This window comes from Dermacentor silvarum, chromosome 7 (assembly GCF_013339745.2).
Source record: "Dermacentor silvarum isolate Dsil-2018 chromosome 7, BIME_Dsil_1.4, whole genome shotgun sequence".
Lineage (NCBI taxonomy): Eukaryota > Metazoa > Arthropoda > Arachnida > Ixodida > Ixodidae > Dermacentor > Dermacentor silvarum.
In genome coordinates this window covers 14,089,075-14,108,767 of record NC_051160.1, presented here as the reverse complement: position 1 = coordinate 14,108,767, position 19,693 = coordinate 14,089,075, and the positions used below count along the sequence as shown (strand labels likewise).

Sequence of the window (19,693 nt, the reverse complement as noted above, 5' to 3'; positions counted from 1 at the left end):
TTCTTTTATATTGACACTTGAGTGCTGATCGCAATTGCTTTGGGGACATCATGATCATGTATGACGAAGTTTTCTGTGTATTTTGTTGCTAAAAAAACAAATATGTACAATGAGCCAATACTAGCTAGGGTACTGTATGGAATACACAGTACCCGCTTGAAAGCAAAATGACTAACAACTTCCTATTCTGTATCACGCGTTTCTACTTTTCGAAGGGTGAGGGTTATGTTTATTGATTTCTTTTATATTGACACTTGAGTGTTGATCGCAATTGCTTTGGGGACATCATGATCATGTATGACGACGTTTTCTGTGTATTCTGTTGCTAACAGAACAAATATGTACAATGAGCCAATACTAGCTTCGACTATTTGCCCAGCAGATTTTGGAAATGATTTTGTGTTAATTTAGGAGAAAATAAGGAAATATATATATATATATATATATATATATATATATATATATATAGGGCGGACAATTGGTTATATGCGCTGTTGAATTAAACTTGTCATACGAGTGGTGACTGCGGGAATTAGTGCATCTTCGAAGACGATGCAAACAAGCAGGGCTCAAGGTGCCAAAAAAATGGCAATTACAGTACCAAAAGGCCAGGCATGCAGGAGAATTTAATGGAAATTTATCTGGTATTCCACCTGTCAATTTAGGATAGGGGTGCCCTTTTGCGATTTTGCCTGAAGGGCAAAAGGGCCGACGTCCTGCAAATAATGCACACAATGCAAATAGAAATCGACCGTCGCGTCATCCAGCTCTCGCTCTAGCGTGGCATGAAGGAATAAAAAGTCGCGAAAGACGGAGACGAAGCAAACGTCTTGCTTCGTTTACGAAGCAACGAAGGAACAGGTCATTCGCAGGTAAGTTAGCGTATACATGTTATTTCTCAGATTGCTTAGGGTGACTTCAGAAAAGCGCCTTGAAGGCCTTCAAATACTTTGCTGATCGCCTCACTGACCGATTCGCTTGCTGCCGAACAAGAGGCCATGGAGGCAAACGATGGATGGATGGATGGAAAAACTTTATTTTGGTCCATTGGGTCGCGCTAGGTTCCTAGCCCGAAGCGGGCCGCTCCCACGTTGGGACCGAAAGGCCTAGCCTATCAGCCGCTTCGCGGGCCCGTTGGACGACCAGAAAAATACAGCAACGCATAGTTTTGTAATCAGACACGTCCATGTGCAACACTCTTTAAATGGTGTGAGAAAATTATAGTAAAACTGAACTACGGACCAGCTACGTTGCAGTTTCGCCAGAAAGGCGAAGCATCGATTGCGATAGCAAATTAGTAGAGAGCTATACGAAGCAAGCAATCCACAAGGAAAGTAGAAAGTTACCTATCAAGAAAGGGGTCTGGCAAGGAGACACAGCCTGTCCAATGCTCTTCACTGCATGCTTACAAGTATTCAAGCGCTTAGACTGGGAAGGCTTATGAGTGAGGATCAACGGCGAATATCTCAGCAACTTTCAGTTTGCAGATGACATTGTGCTATTGAGCAACAACGGGGACGAGTTACAACAAATCATTGAGGACATTAACTGAGAAAATGTAAGAGTGGGGTTGAAGATTAATATGCAGACGGACAAAGATAATGTTCAATAGCCTGGCAAGGGAACAAGCATTCGGGATCGCCAGTCAGCCTCTAGAGTCTGTAAAGGAGTACGTTTATCTAGGACAGTTACTCGCAGGGAATCCTGATCATGAGAAAGAAATTTACAAAAGAATAAAATTGTGTAGGAGTGCATACGGCAGGCATGGCCAAATCCTGACTGGGAGCTTACCACTGTCGTTAAAAAGAGAAGTGTGCAATCATTGGATTCTACCGGTGCTAACATATGGGGCAGAAGCTTGTAGGTTAACAAAGAAGCTCGAGAACAAGTTAAGGACCGCACAAAGAGCGATGGAACGAAAAATGTTAGGCCTAACGTTAAGAGACGGGAAGCGAGCGGTGTGGATCATAGAGAAAACGGGGAAAGCCGATATTCTAGGAGTCATTAAGAGGAAAAAATGCTATTGGGCAGGCCACCTAATGCGTAGGATGGATAACCGGTGGATCATTAGAGTTACATAATGGATACCAAGAGAAGGGAAGCGCAGTCGAGGACTGCAGAAAACTAAGTGGAGTGATGAAGTTAGGAAATTCGCAGGTGCAAGTTGGAATCGGCTATAGCGCAAGACAGGGGTAATTGGAGATCGCCGGAAGATGCCTCCGTCCTGCAGTAGAGATAAATAACGCTGATGATGACGATGATGACGATACGAAGCAAGGATAGTAGTTTATTTGGCCGTATAAAGTATAAAATTTGCTTAATAACTAAATAGACAAGCACGATGTCACGCGCTCACAGGTAAACATGAACACGTCTCGCCCGATGGCCGCGGAAACTCGCTGTGCAGACACCGGAGTGAGAAAGCGCGCCAGCAGCAGCGGGCAAATTGACCTTAAATTTGCCTAGATTTCCATAAACATACAATTTATGGGGGATTTAAGGAAAATGTTGCACATAGCAACTTGACGGGCCTGTTATTTCTGTTTATCTACGTATTGTTTGTATTTTTTTTTTCTTTCATACTTCGAAGTGCACATATGTTCGATATGTGCGCGAGCAATATGCGTGATAACTTTTGGCTATGTTTTATACGCTAACGCGTCCTCTTCATTTGCAGTCCTGTTTTGCGACGAGGATTTGTGCTCATTTTTGTGGCCCTCGAGTTTTGGAACTCACGTGTAAAACTGTCTTGCAGTGATGCCCCCCTTACTCAATGCTCCTCATGGGGCCTGTAAGGTATTTTGAAAAAAAAAAAGAAAAAAATAAAAGGCAGTCTGGGCGCAGCAGCGGCAGGCACAGGTACTAATTCAGCACCGACAACAGAAATAATACATTTGGATACAATAGAATGTTGGCTTAAGTTTGCGCCAGCAAAAAAATTGCAAATAGAAGAAAAACACTACAAACCAAAAAAAAAAAAAAAAACAAGCCACGCAAATCGCAGTTTTACACATGAGCAAACAAATGTTCAATCATCACTGGAAGATTCAAACAAACGCGAAACAGGACAACAAGTCGCATCGATATGTTATTGCGCATGGGCGAGTTTAACAGGCGTGGTAAGCGATGATGTAACATTTGAAAAGTATACTACGAGGACGTGGAACATGCCAGTGTTCAGGTGACCGTGGGCTGTATTCTGTTCTATTTCTAATTAACTGCGTTAAGAATCGACTCATAATGTGTGACTGATTTTGTTTCTAGTCTTTAGGATAGGCTAACGACAGCCTAAAGTCTAACAGAGAGTGCAGAGTGAGTAATTTCATGTGTTTGAAGAGAGGTGCAGCATTACAAATAGTACGAATTAGCTTTTTTGAAGCAGGAACAATTGGTTTATGTTGGTAGCAGACGTCGTACTCCACACCTGACACCATTAGTGTATGTGACTCAGAAAGAGCGCATTATATGAGAGAAGTTTCACTTTGCGTGGTAGCGGTTTTGAACTGCACAGTATTCCAGGTACTTGGGCATGTTTTCCTGCAAGGAAGTCTATGTGATCATTCCATGACATCTAGCTATCAAAAAAAAAAAAAAAAAACTTGCGTTTTCGCAGACCGGACAAGCCCAATTCTTGAAGTGGCAATAAAAATGTTGGTCTCTAAGTTCGCGCATTTACTCATGTCTTGAAATAAAATAGCTTTGGTTTTGTCAGTGTTAATTTTTACGCCATTGTCCAGTGACCATCTATGTATTTTAGCAAGGACGGAATTTGCGGTTGAAATTAAGCTTGCAATACTTTTAGAGAAAAAAGCACAGTAGTATCATCGGCGTAGATTATATATTTTCGTTTACTATCCACAAGAACAAGGTCGCTTACATAGACGTTGGAAAAAAGGGGGCGCAGTATGCTGCCTTGGGGAACTCCAACTTTTATTTGCTTGATCTGGGAGCAGATGCGATTAATTTCAACAAGCTGACTTCGCCACTTTAAATAAGATTTGACTATATATAAAGTAATACCGCGAATACCGTAGTACTCTAGCTTATTTATGACCTTCGCGCTTGAAACTACCGGCGCATACGAAACTACCGGCACTCGGCGCATGCACTTTGTCCCCATCACAGATCGCAGATGAGGCCTGCGCAGGCTTGCATTTCGCCCGATTCGCAGATCACTTCCAAGATACGGTGCCCGCGCGGCCGCACTGTGAGCAGCAGCCGACGGATCAGAACACACCCACTGCCTCGCTGCCCGTGCCTCGCTGCCCGTGCCTCGCTGCCTTCCTCCCTCCCTCGCATGCGCTACATTGAGCCGCAATTGCCGGCTGACCCTCGGATGCTTTCACTCGCGCACGCAGCGTACGTCGCGCGGCGACGATTTTATCACCGTTGGACTTTATACGGAACCTCACGGCGACGGCGACGACAGAAATGTGCTTTGAGTGTCTATATAAGTGCTATCGCAATAATATCTCGTAGAAAAGGTAATATATCTTGGACGTGTTGTAAGTGGCAAAGTGAATCACGAGGACATCCCATTTGCCAACCTACAAGGCAAAAAGGCGTGTTCGAAGCGTCTTTGCGTCTGATAACATTCTAGCCTATAAGTGGGTTTAACTGGAGTCAGGTGCTCGACGCTATAGAAATGACACAGACGTATATCAGTAGCCGAATGCTGTCGTCGTGGCTATCGGCTACATTTACACGTAGGTGTCTCAGATATATTTCAAGCGGCAAGGTCTGCATCTTGAATCAGAGGCGCAGCTTCTCAGCAACAGATTCTCAAAACGGTAACTGCCACGAGGTAACAATGTAAGAACGCTCCCCTTACTATATATCGTATCACTATGCGGTACCATCGAAGGGTACCCCCAGTACGACAGTGCGGTTTTGCCGCGCTGTTATACTGCACAATTTTCGGCCCACGAAAACAATTATACACGAATAAATCGCGGTTAGTTCCCAAAGAAAGCTAAACGCTCTAAAAGTACATTCAAGCAAGGGAGGCACAGCAATGTTGGGCTGCATTGAGTAGAGCGTCGTCACATTCGCAGTTTCCGAAATGGAGGCGAAAGGAAGGGGAAAGCTTTAATAACACTGTGGGTAAAGAAGTGAGTCACTACAGAGCATGTCGGACCTGCTAAGCCTCACTAGAGAATGAGCAGATGGTAGAGGAAAATAAATTGCAGAGTTTTACCGTTCCGAAATAACAGTGGCTTAGGAGGGACGCCATATAGTGGGGGGCGCGGGAAAGCTTTTTACCACTTAGTGTTCTTGGTGACCAACCTAGTGACCAACCTGGTGACCAACCTGGTGACCCCCAAAGCGCGGGACACGAGCTTTATTGCATTCTGCCAGCGTAGCCGGGAGTCGAACCCACGACCTCGGGTTCCGCAGTGCAACACCTGCAAATTACTTATGCAAGCCTTGCAGGGCGTATATTACGAAACGAGTGTGCTTGCCCAACGTCCCGAAGGAGTCAAACGTGCCGCAGAGTTAACGCTGCGAAAATTAGGTGGCATCCAAGGGGTTACCCGAGGGGCACGTTTAAGAGGGTCAGTTGATTACGGGTTTTGCATGCCATTTCGGAGGGAAGTGCTCGAAAGCGCCGTTAGCTGAATTGTTTCCCAGTGTCTTATGGTCGAGGTGTGCGTCACATGCACGAAGTTCACATTTGGCGAACCTGGAAGCCACGTTAAATGTAATGTGTTTAGAAACCACAACGCGTTTCTCGCTCATATAAAAGTTCCGCAAATATTTACTGAAGGCTTATTTTTCTTCTTGATTTGATGCGTAATACGAGGAGCGTAATAGGTCTGCAGACTTTTGAGACCGCAAGGTCTCAAAAGTCTGCAGCTCTATTGATTCATGGAAACTTATCGCAGAAAAGTGCTGTAGACACCACTTCAGTCGGTGCGCCCACGACGTAAAAGGCAGAATTTTAGCTGTTTCACTGCAGCTCAATGTTGACATACAAAATAATTACGCAGATCGCTCGTGCTCTGGAAATCAAAGTTATGCGGACCGACCAACCGACCGACCGACTCATATACGCGCCTGAAGTTCGCAAAGGCTGCTTCGCTATAATAAGTGCTGACAATTGAATCATTTGATATCGTGCTATGTATTGCAAGCCATCTTTCTTTGAGCGAAATTGCCGTGACAGCAGTGAACGCTACACGTATAATTTGATGTTTGAGCAGGTATCAGCACGGCATGATGCCACACCCATGACCAATTTTTAGACGCCTTCTAGTAATTTCTTACTGGAACGCAATAAATAAAATGCCTGCCTGTAGATAGCCAAGAGAAACTAAAGCTTTTATATATTTTGCCCTGGTTAGCGCAAGTTCGCTCGGTAGTATCCGAGGTCAGGATTGCTTAGATTTACAACTAATCGTACTCAATTAACATCTAGGATTAGTGTAGTCGGTACAACGGTGCTCATCGCCAAGGGCATGTCATGATTGTTCACGTAAAAAAGAAAAAAAGGTGCATCTGGAAAGAGGAGCATGAACGCTCACGGCTTAAAGAAGAAAGCCGCCGCGGAATTTCACCAGCTGGCGAGAAGTGTCGGACAACGGTGATGACATCACCGTCGGAGCAAGAAGGCTTTCAATCTTACTTAGGAGGTGTTGAGCAAGCCGTCGCGAACACTTATAGTTTGACGCGGGATGCGTAGTAAAAAACATGTGAAGTCAATGAATTTATCTGAGCTAAATTATGAACGCCCGTCCAGTATATGTAACCGGATACGGTAAAACTCAACGTTCCTGAATATAAGGCGTGCTGAAAGCATTCATTTGGCGTACCTCATTGAGGACTGAAGGCAGCGCGCTGAACCAACGCGCGAGCTGCGCTGGCCCCGCTGCCCGCTTAGCGCGATGACGAAAGAGATAGTTGCGACAGCAGCCATGACTTCCGAGATCCGGGTCGCTGATTGAGCTAGGGAGCCCGATCTCGGAGACAATGTTGCAGCGCAGTTACTTCCTGCGACCGCCACTCGGGACAAACTGCCCTGGAGACTCCATGCACACTCCTCGGTCGGAGGAGATAGAGAGCTGTTGAGTGGGTCCTTATAACGTTGGTTCAGGTGAGCATCACTTGTCGACAATTGATTGAAAAGCGCATACACGCCTAAAACGACGCATCCCCCACAGAGTGGCGGTTTGCACGGCAAAGAGGACAACGTGACTAATGATGACCTGACAGTAAAGCATCGCTTGCTAAAAAAGAAATTGCATTGATACAGCCACGGCCGCTGCATAAAAAAAAAAGGTACCTTTTTTTTTGTTTTTTTATCCAGCGGCCGTGATACAGCGACCTCCAGTACACGGTGCAAGTGCGAGAGGGAGCACACTGCTCCCGTGTTTTATAGACACATGAGCTTGGGGCTTTTGTATACCGTTTACAAATGCACAACAGCTTTAGGCTAGGAGTTCGATAATCGATGAACCTCCATCATTCTTTCGCTACAGCCGTAAACGTTGGGCCCGAACAGGTCCGCAAATAGTATAAGGTGCACGCTAAACGAGTGCTAGGAAACCCCTGTGCGTTAGTGTTCGTTTCCGGTTTTATTGTCAGTGCGCATGCAGGAATGAGATGGAAGAAGCAAATAACTGCAATGAGTTACGCGGTTTTGGTTCAATGGTGTGGAAATCGAACTTCGATACAGTCCCAATTACAGTACCGGACGCACACTTGTCATTTAAACGCTTTAATGTCTGAAATATAGTTTTTCGAAGTTATTACTTATCTGCATTTATAACATTCAATTTTGAAAAAAAAAATTCGGCTCAGCCATTGCTTCACAGTATATTTGTCAGTCCCATACGATGACATATAGGCTAACACGCACATTGGTAAGGAGTGTTGGTTGTAAAGAAAATATTTTTATTGGTCTCCTTTCAGAAACCACGATGCGTTTCCTGAGCGTCCTTGCTGCATCACCTGCTCTAATGGTTTTGCTGCTCGCGGGTACATTTTTTTTTTCTTATTTATTGACGACAGCTCTTAAAGATTGCTGCTTTGGAACGTGTGAATCAGGAGGTGGAGTTGCTCGAAATGATTCAGCATACAGTTTATTGTGTGTAATTTCCTTAATTTATTCATTAAAGTTCACTGGTTGAAGTCACCGGAAGTTAAGTATATTGCCCCAAAACACAGGTGTGGCTAACAAGTCGCAGCAGGCGGGGCCTCTGAACGAGGCAGCCCTTACGACTTCATTTTGTTGCTGCAGTTGTGACGGCTTTCAGTTGGCGACATTCCGTAGAGCCATTGTAAACTATTCCAGTAGATGTAAACTATTCCAACAGCACGTCGTCCTAATACGGCTGGAACGCCAGAGCTCATTCGAGCCGGAGCACTTTCTGTTTCTCGGAAAATGACTGGCAGACTTCTTCCGTGTGGAAGAATTGCTCTTTGTAGACTTAAGGCAAGTTGTTGTCCTTTCTTTCTTTTAATTAGAAATTTATGAAGAAGTTTGTTTCGTTGCTCTGGGTACGCTATCGGCGAATATTGTTTATTAGTGCTTATGAAGAAAGTCGAATCCACTACTGTTGTGCTCTGAGTGACCCGGCTACTGTTCTATCAGTGTACCTGCTTAATTTTGAAGCAGTATAACATACACGCTACAATTGAACACAGAGCCGAAAATTGGTACATAAATGAATTCGGTGAGTGGGGCTGCACTACGTTGGTGTTTCAAGAAAAAATAAAGCACACTCCTTGCATCTAGAACCTCTTGAAAGGCTACTGGAAGGTGCCACGTAGGCTGATGAAGCGTGGTTGCATCTATTCCACAGACGCACGCTTTGTTAGAAAATTCCATAAATTGATGTAGCAAAGAGGAAAAGAACGTGCCCCATTGAACAAAATTACCACCAAAGTACTCTCTTGATTCAGCAACAGGACTGTAGTACGAGGCCGAACGAGACGGGACCCGTTTGCTGGCGGGTCGTGTTGTAGGCGTTCGATAGCGGCACATTATGAGCACAAACTCACCGCTGTTAACTTCTTTGCGTCCTCGATAAGCAAAGGCACAGTGGGTTCGAGGCCTAGAGAAACGCAGGATATCACAATCCAGAAACGTAGCGTGTCGCATTGGTGATATACATTGGCCGCCTCTCTACTTTGTTTTAATATATCCCCTTGATTAAACAATACCAACATGACTGATCAGTTGCAGAGTGTGTTAAAAAATTTGGCAGACTCAACTCTAGTTGACATCTGCGTAATGCGAAGCATTGCTCGAATCCTTGGAGCACGAGAGGCCGATGTCCCTCAGTCCTACAACCGAAGGGCATCTCACATTTATGGCACGCAAATGCGTAGTGACTACATCATTCATAGTTAGTGGCCTTTCTGCAAAGTAAAAAAAAATACAACAGAGATAACTTCATAGAAACAGTTGCAATATATTTTAATGCGAAACAGCCTTCTCTTGGGCAAGCCAGTTTTTGTGATGTATTCCTGCATGTCGTCGTTCTCGTGGGTCAGCGAGCTGACCACTACTGCCATCTGCATTCAAGGATGGAAAGCAGCTGAAGCTCCGGCAGTGACAGGGTGAATGGAAGAAAAGCCTAAAATCAGAAACAAAAGCCAATCGCACTGGGTGCGAACTCATCGCACACGTGCGATGACGCTTCCGTCATCCGCCAAGACCACATGTCTGGGGCCGCTAGGGGCGCCACATGTGCTTAGAATACGCCAATAGAGTTTCCTACAAAAATTACCAGAAGGAAACTCCGGTGCTGCGACCGCTTTACTACAACATGAATGACAGTTAGTACATGAATTTCTCTTTCACTTGTGGATTCAGACGTTCTTGTGGCCCTGTTTACATGTTTTATTTGCCTTTAATACATTAAATTGAAAAGCAATGCATATTTTTCTCAATTGAGAAGGCAATAAGACTCTGCGAACATTCGTATTTACCGGTAATTGTAGCGTTTATAAAGCAATAATTTGTTGAAAACGATCGGTTCACGAAGTCACAAAGCCGTTTGAAGCCAAAAAGAAGAAGCTTAGGTAAATGCATCGTCGCCAACCACCATTCCCCTGCCGCAGTGAACTAGAATATAAAAAGGTTCTGGTACCCTATACCCATGCTGGCTGTATCATGGCTGAACTGCCGTGCTTGCAGCTCACGTAGACAGTGGCGCCACAGTTCCCTCTAGTAGCATTTGCAGGAAGCTCTGTGGCCCCACGACCTGGTTACGGGCCGGCGGCGCGTCGGCTTCTCGCACTCAACGATTCGTGCAATGCTTGGCATTACGAAAATGTCAACTATATCGAGTTGAGTCTGCCAAATTTTTTAACACACTATGAAACTGATCTACATATAACTGACACTCTAAAACGAATGTCGGCTTGAAAAAGGGCGTAGTAAAGTCTAAGCAAATTTCATGTATAGTCAAATAGGATCGGGCCTTTGGTAATATTATTATGGCAGGGGTTAACTTACATTTTAAATTAGTGCTATGACCTGCGTATTTTAAGTTCGAGTCTTACGTTACTCCAAGAAACGAGTACTCACAAAAGGCATGAACGATTTGGTGGTTGAAATTAATAGATGGAATCAATGATGGAGACTTTTGATTGCAATGAAACAAAATGAATAACGTTTTAGAGCTGTTAATATTGAGAGAGTTACCTCAGCACTAGATTAAAATATTCTGTAAATCTGTGTTCGATTTAGTAGTCAATGAATTGATAGACCAGCCGGTAGCAATGATTATGGTGTCTTAGTACAAGAGAACTTCAGTGTAAGTAAGGCAGTTAAGGAGGTCACTTATATACAGTTAGAATAATAGAGGACCAAGTTTTGAGCCTTGAGGTACTCGTTTGTCAGTCGTATAGTTTAAGTACGGCAGTAAATAATTTGATAATAATTCACTTTAACCAAACATTCTCTTTAACATGAGTTGAGAGGCTGTGTAAAGTGTTACGACTAAATTTAAAGGCTTGCAATAAAACTGTGCCATTCAAAGGTTTTTACCCTGTCAGCCGTATATAAATTATATTTATATCGACTCTCAGACACTGCACAGCATTGAAGTGCTTGACGCAAGGAATAGCTGGAGCTTTGATATGGCAGATTTTTTTGTAAGCGACGCCATTTCACGTGCCGAACTGTGCAGCATTTGCCGATTTGTTTTAGGTGTGGAAGCTCAGAGAGAGAGAGGGGGATAAGAGGAAGGCAGGGATGTTAACCAGTCCGGTTGGCTACCTTAGGCTGGGGGACGGAAGAAGGGGAAGAGAAAGAAGAGAGAGAGGCTGGAGTTATGGAGACGTGCACGGACCGTACTGCAGAGTCAAGGGCGCTCGTATAAACCAGACGCTCTCAGAAAGCACAAAAGTGCCTTCACTGCCTTCTGAACCGATGATCGGTGGGGACGGTGTTCTAGTATAATCTGTGCACTAAGAGGACGATCATCTAGTTTCCTGAATGTGTTAATCCTAGATTGTCTTGCTGCTTCGAACTTAGGACAGCGACCCAATAAGCGGTCAATGTTCTCCTCGCATCCGCAGACATCACATGCAGGACTGTCAGCCATTCCAATTGGTGTTGAATCGGCTTTCGTAAAGGCAACTCCCAACCGCAACCGACACAGAAGAGACGCCTCGCGTCGGTGCAATCCAGTAGGAGGTCCGAGTTGAAGCGAAGGGTTTAGTCTGTGCAGTCTGGTGCGCCTCGTATGTGCAGTATTCCACTCAGCTAAGGAGCGTGTGTGTGCTAAAATGCCAAGCTGTCTCGCAGCGTCGGTCCTTGAGAGAGGAATGGGGACGCAGTGGTCTTCTTGGTTTGACGTGCCAGCTGCCTTTTCTGCGTTGTCATTTTCAATTATACCAAAATGGCCTGGTATCTACTGAAAACAGATAGCATGGCCTTTTTTCCTCAAGTGGTGTATAAGTTCCACGATTTCCCACGTCAGCTGATCATGAGTTCCATGTCGGAGAAACGACTGTACACATTGTAAGGCCGGCCTTGAATCGCAGAAGACGGCCCATTTTCCAGGACTCTGTACTTATCACATGAAGTGCACCGCGGAGAGCCGCTAGCTCTGCACCTGTAGACGTAGTGATATGGGAAGTCTTGAACCGTTGGGTTATTCCCATTGTTGGGATAACTACAGCGCCACCGGAACTGGTTGGAGTAGTTGAGCCGTGAGTATATACGTGTGTGCAGTCAGTGTATTTCTCATACAAGAGGAGTAAACGAAGTTGCTTCAGTGCAGATGGCGGTAAGTCTAACTTTTGCTGAAGTCCTGGTATTGTGAGATTCACTTGAGTACGGCTCACACACCATGGAGGAATCGAAGGTCTTGCCGCCGGTGCGTACCGTGACGTAAGACAGGGACGGTGCGCGAACACAGTTGGCACTGAATGTCGTGTGGGGCCTTTCTACAGGGATGCTTGCGAGGTGGTGGGTTGTTGTCCGGGCGAAGTGCCGCATGTGCCCACGCATTCTTTCAATGGCAATATGCGTTCTAATAGTGTAATCTTGAGCGACTGCAATAACTTCTGTCGTTGACGCGCTCCGCGGTAGACCAAGGCATATCTTGAGGGCTTGGGCTTGGATTATATTAAGGTTAGTTCTGCAGGTGTTGGAGATGACCGGTAGGCTGTACTGCAGAAATCGAATAAGGAGTACCAGCTGTACTGCAGAAATCGAATAAAGCGAACCCTGTACAGTTGCAGCATAGATTGTACAGACACTTCCTAGGTCTTTCCTGCTAGGAACTTAAACATATGGCAAATTCCAGTCAGACGTTTTCTCACATAATTGACATGATAGGTCCAGGAGAGATTTCTGTCAATAACCACCCCCCAAAACCTGTGACTTGTACTGTACGAGATCAGCTGTCCATCTACGGATATCACATATGGAGACATTGGTTTCCTGGTAAATGCCACCACTGCACACTTATCACATGATATTTGAAGTCCTTGTTCCCGTAGGTAGGATGATGTTAAAGTGCCTGCCTTCTGAAGCTGCGCGCGAAGCTGAAGTCGTGTCACAGCCAACGTCCAAATACAAATTGAAGTTATGGAGACGAAAAAGAACACTTTCGTGAGCCGCATCGTTTTCTGTGCCCAGCTGTGATGCACTATTCGATTGTATTTATGGGGGATGGGAAATACCGCCAAATAACGAATTGAACGAAACGAGGATCCCCTTGAGATTTAGTAGATAGGAAATGACATAACAGCTGTCACTGTGCCACGATGCGGATTATTATTTTGGTGGAATGTCAAACAATGCGAAACGTTTTAAGAATGGCGAAAATTAGTCGATTGAGTGTTGTCATGCCACTGCAGTTGCGTAGATGTGTTTATGGTAACACATCTAGTGTCTCAACACATTCATTATACATCCCTACTAACCTCAATGGTGTTGGAGCCATTTCATATGAAATTTACGATGTTTCATACCACTTTATGTGCATAGAGGTGATACTTGGCGACAGTGTCATTTTCTTTGTAGGAGTGCCGTTGTACATGTGTGATAAAACGCACCTAGGACAAATTTCCTTCATGTGATGTGACCCTAGGGTGTGAGCAGTTTGTGAATGTGCCATTATTTTTAGTGGATTCTGGCCACAAGCATCTCAGTTTTTAGTTCTTGCAATGTATGTTACCCTTGCTTACATAGTGTTCTTTCTATTTCTTGTGCAGACTACATTTTTTTCACGTATTATTGAGACATGATACTCCTGAGTGTAATACATTTTTCAATAAATTTGTGTCACATATTATGTGCCTCTAATTTCTCCAGCGCACGAGCCACTCCATCTATTCAACTTATCATGTTTAGCAAGAAGTCCAGGCGCAAGATTGGGGTTAACTTATGAGAGATAGAGAGAGAGAGAAAGATGTTTATTAAAACATAAAAAAATTGTACATGTATGAAAAAGCAACCACAGTGGTCTTTCCGGAGAGGTGCCTGGATTAGACTCGCGGCTAGTCTTCTGCATGACAGGGTAAATACCCTGTAGTCTGTGTGCAAAAAATATTTTGACGAGCTCTTTGTTGCCACCGACAAAGCCATCGAACAGGTGGCGATGTTCACCAAATTCTGCGTCATTGGGAGCCTCATTCACCCTTCGGGCTAACTTATGAATGAAAGCGTTTTTGCTGTGCTGGCAGTATTGCACGTTATGATGATGGCCTTGTGCGCGCAATTTGTGTGCAGTGCTTGTCATGAAGTGCCCGCAGATAGCTTTTTTCAATGCCACATTTAAAATCACAAAGCGGTAGTTATTCAGCCCTGTGAAGATTCAAAAGCGATGGGTATGAAAAGAATTTCTACCGATGTTTCCAGCAGCAAATGTAAGTGCCAAACTCTTAAATAAACTTTTTTTGCAGATTACAATACACATAAAACTAGATATAATTTGCAATATTAGGATAGAAAGGTTTTTGCGACAATGTTGATGCAGCATTTGAAACGAACTGGGCCCTGTACATTTATTTGGAAATGGACACGGTTTTAAAGGCTTCAATGACACATTTCGCCACTGGGTATCACCGCTCTCCGTCCTTCTTGCGTGAGTTTTGGTGCCGATTTAAAAAAATATAATGCCTTATTTAAAGTATAAACTTATGTTCTTGTCGTTGTGAGTAAATTTCCTTTTATCGGCATGATAATCTCAAGACACATTCCAGACGGGGGTGGGTCCCTTTACAGCACTGCCTGCCAGTCATCGTTCTCTCTCTAATATGAGGACCGGATGCACATCTATACCTATGAGCCAGTCTCGTTCACCAGGCCGATTTGTGCCTTTGTAATTTAGGCTCCCCTAATCACAATTATTTTGAAACTGTGACGTATAGCCCAGCGCTTGCTGCCCTTGTTGGCTGCTATAAAATACGTGTTACTAGAGCGCCCTCTTAAAGTAATGATGTATTGCGACTTGAAGGCCGTCCTTGATAGCATGCAGTTTGGCCTACACCACAGGACTCCCAAGCGATTTGTACGCGAGATAAGAAAGCATCCCGATGAGGCCATCGATTAACGGGCCATGACACAAAATTTAAGGCAATAAAGCACATTTTGCACATGTGCCTCCATGAATTCTCCATTACATGTTAAACCATACGCGCCCCACAGCAACTTGACAAAATTTGAGCGCGTTCGATACGTTATAAAATTTGTATTGGAAATTTTTTTTGATGTCTTAGTTCAAACATACAGTGGTCTTGTAAGACCGACTGGATGAAATGAATTGTACCCATAAAAACGGCTCCCTAGGCCTAGATGAAGGTGATATGCTTTTGTTCACCGCCAAAACCGCAAGTGATTGCAGGAGCTAGAAATACGTCATGACCGCCATACGTTGTTTTCTTTTTGAAATGACGTCTCGGTGGTCTGCTGCTGCTTTGTATCACGCGAGTGAAAGAAATTTTGGCACAATTCAACGGCGACGCCCTTGCTTCGCCTGTGGCTACCAGGGCGCGTCCGATGTCGTCTCGAACTGTTTGCGAGCAGATGACGCAGCACTGACCCCGCATTTCCTGACGTTACACAGCCCATGCCAAAATGGCGGTCGCTGTCGGTGGGTGAGGCCAGCACTTTCGAATAGAAATTTCGAATTAGAATAAGCGCTGAGAGCCCAGTTTTCCTTTGTATGCATAGAAATATTGGACCCTATTCTCTCAGTTACAGTGATAGACTGAGAATAGTCCGATGACCGTGTCATTGTCCCTTTAAGGGCACGATATGCCGGCAGTGCTTGTAGTGGATTCACCGACGAGGCGGCCTTATCCGCGCTTGGAGGACCCCAACCCGTTCCGATCCCCCTCCCGAGAACACAGGCTGCAAGAAAACTCCTGGCTCGAACTATCAAGTACACTTATTGGTCATCTCCTAGTCTCTTGAAGTGTCGCATACATTAACTGGATCCTTCTGTTAAAGTTGTAACAACCATAACGAATTTAACAAATTCAGCTGGAAGGCGACATTGTTACGGCAACTCTGGATTGAGGTGGCATTTACATAAGCTTATTTATCCAGCTCCTTATTATGCAACAATCAGGACAACGTGCCCACCATGCCACCGAGGAAGTTTGGTCGACATTTATGACATTGTAAAGGCGTAGCTTTTCAGATGTAAAAAATGTGGCAGCTTCAAGTTGGTTCTGCATTAGCAGACGTCAAGCACTAACGAGTGCCGCAAGTGTAGACGTTTCGCTCGCATATTTTGGATGCAAATAAAATGAAATGATTTGGATGTTTGCGCTGGCTGTGTTGTGTTGCTGACTTTGTTCCCTTATTTTCTTTTTTCTGTGTTATTCATGGATTACAAACCCTCCAAAAATACAACTTACGATTGGTACGAAGAGAGCTAACGTAATGCCACGGTGACAAAGAAAGTTCGAAAGTCTATAAAAACAATGTTTTTTTTTTCCATGTATTTCATCGACAGGCACTACTACCACCAAAGCCTATAGGTGTAAAGAGGCGACAAAGCCTCTATCCGCTCTCTCGCTGCGGATGGCGCCAATGGTGCGCGCTTGATCAAAAGCCAAAAACAACTACCGCTTTTAAACCACCCTACTCTGGAAGTGCACATGATGTCCCGGAATATCTCAGTGAACCCTTGCCCATATAGTTTAATTTCTTGCAAAGTATGTAAGGGAACCCGTATGTTCTACAAGCTCCACAAGTTCGCCCAGTGTTACGACCTATGGTTGGTACGAAGAGACCAAATGCTGGAGTGCTCACGCTTTGGACTGGGATCTGAAACAGTTGTCTGAGTGCTTCCGCTTTGAATGTAAACTTTTAACAGTTTGATTTAATCTATGCAAGCAATTTTATGATATTTGTTTTTCTTTTTAAGGTCAATTGGGAACCTGCGCTGAAGATAACTCCCTTGATTCAGCCTGCAGGACTCCGATTGAGCCACTTTATGAAGATTTCGATAGTCCCGACGTCCACTTACTGTACATCTACAACGAAACCAGTAGGCTGTGCTATGATACTCTGATTAACAAGAGCCACCGCAATGCGTTTAAGTCCCGCTTTGATTGTGTGTCTCGGTGCAACACGGGTATGTATAAGCTAGAGGTTGTAAATATTTTCCTAGAGTCTGTGTATGTGTACCCTTATGCTAACAAGTTCGTGCCTTAATTAGCAACAGAGGTGCAGCCTCGGTGCAAGAAAGAAACAAAGCTAGATGTTGTGCACGAATTAAAAAAAAACTATGTTAAAACAAAGACAAATACCTGATACAGCATTTCAACACACCAAACAGAAAACTAACGAAGTATGGACTATACCGTATAAGGTATCCACAACTGAGAGAGTATGACGACGTCACCTCAATATATCGTGCACCTGTCTCAAGGACACAATCGTAACACCCAGGATGTGTTTCGATTAAACAACGACATTTCGAGCACGAAGTCCTGAGGAATTGTTGGAAAGTGTTCTTGGGTGAAAGGTTCCTGGTGACCGGAGCAGTACCCACAGTGAAAGCAGGATACCGTCGCTGAACCGTCTTCAAGTTGCGATATTCCAGTAGTTGGCTGTTAGTGAAACACTGCAGGAAACAGTAGAAACAATATTATTGTTCGCTCCGCCGTCACACACACACCTTGACGAGCGGAGCGAAACCTCCGGCGTGAGAGGGGGTGAGCGGTGGGGAGAGTAGCACACGATTGGGCTGTTACCGGCGAGGAGGCACAAGCTGTAGCGCGAGGGAGAGGAGCTGCCGATGGTGAGTTCAAACCTAACGGGGGAGAGGCACACCAGCTGCATGGGCGCCGTGGACGTCACGGCTTGGCGAGGGTGCGAGGAGCCGGCTGCGGCTGCGCGCAGCCAGGCGCGGAGGCCCAGCTGCACCAACGCGCCGTGACGTCCACGCCGCCTGAGAGCTGGTGCGAGCCGGCGCGGGGCGCGCGCAGCCACGGAGCGTAGGGCGTATCGCGCGCAGTCACGTGGGGCGTGACGTCCGCTCGCAGTTTCTACAGACGCCTCCTCTCCGCTCCTCGCGCCGTTGCTAGGGAGAGGAGGAGGATCGCGATGCCGGCGGAGTTTTCGGGGTCGCCTTAAGTGCCCCAGAAATCTAATTGTTCAGAATTGTTGAAAATAACTTGAAGCAGCGCGAAGGGACGAGGACATGAACAACAAAACAATCCCGACAGGACGAGCGCAAACTGACAATTGAAGTTTATTCGAGAAGCACCAGCCATTTATACACTGTCGAGAACACAACAAGAACCATCAGGATCGAAAGGCATGCGGACAGGGGCATAACAAGTGCAGGTGTTCATCCCGAAACAAGATCTTTAATTTTGATAAGCAAAAGGACGGCTCGCTCAAGGACTTATCTTCTGCTTTAAATATGCAGTATGCCTTTTCAATTTCTTTGTTTTTTCGGTTTTTGCATGTTTCAGGAATCTAGTGCCTTTGAACACTCGAGTGCATGCGCATTAATTACAATGAGTGATGATGGCGGTGGTCCTGTTTTTACGTTGTTTTTCTGTTGCCTTGCACTGTCATTGAAACATTCCCCATTTTCTCCAAACTATAGCTTTCCACAGCCTAAGGGTATTTCGTAACGACATCTAAAGTGCACATGGTGAATGTGGCTTCGTGATTAGTAGAACATTGTGGGCGTTTTAGATTTTTTATGGCATGTTGCATAGCTTTAAAAGCTTCCAGGGAGTGGAAACACTGAGGTGACTTCATGTCAACTTAGTGTTCAAGTGTTCAATAACAAGAATTGTTATTTAGAGACTCTTACATAAGAGTTGTATTCCGTCAACGTTGAGGGTCAGTAAACCTTTTAAACAATCTTTTGCATCGTCTGTGGAGTTGGCCCTGTGCAGAAGTGCCACTTTTTAGAGAGAATTATACGCTTTACAGGCCACAGTATCATTGTGGCCAAGCTGATGAAAATGTGCAACGCCTCCTTTACAAAATGCCACGGCACAATACTGCTAGGCGATGAGTAAAGGCTTATTTAAAGTGTTAGACCATCAAATATTTGAAGCATATTAAAACTCGTACACTTGGTTCAATAGTATATAGGACTACAGAAAAGAGCAATTGTCGTTTTAAAAACATTTTTGAAACAAAAATATTCGGCTCGTACTAAATTTGTCTGGGCCAACAATTACAATTCTTGAAATACCAGAGGTCATGTGTGTGTTGCGGATGTTTGAATTTGTTTTGTGCAGGTATGGCAGTTCCTAGCACTAATGCGTGTAATCCTGGCCAATAAATGAAGTTTGCCAGGCTACACGTGCCTTATCTTGGATCCGGCCGGGTACAAGGTAAGGAGAATAGTAGTCTGGCTAACTTCATTGACTGGTCAGGATTAACGGCGTGCCTTATGTACGCGAGATAGCGGGAATTGCACTCGCAAGGTAGTGGGCGCAGCGGTCTTGTGCTTTCCATGTTCCCAATGAGCGCGTTCAGCGTTCCCAGAGCGGCTAATGCCAGCAGAGCAATCCCCCCCGGGAGGCGGCGTTATAGTGCGCAGTCCTGAGGAGGAGCAGCACTGGCTACGAATAGCTACGGCGAGAACAGATATGAAAATGCAATCGGCACCGCGGGGCGGGAAAGAGCGATTAAAAATCATTCCCGAGGCCAGCCGCAAGCGATTGGCTATGCAAGACGACGCAAGTCGGTTCTTTCCGTCATGTGCCAAACAGCTTCGCTGGTCATCCACTTCACAGAGTG

The 19,693-nt window shown here is 45.0% G+C and overlaps 1 protein-coding gene across 1 annotated transcript in view; it reads left to right on the top strand.

Annotated features, from left to right (window-relative positions):
- Positions 1-19,693, top strand: part of LOC119458584 (uncharacterized) — a 360,297-nt gene that overhangs the window by 273,183 nt on the left and 67,421 nt on the right. The gene's annotated exons all lie outside the window — the stretch shown is intronic.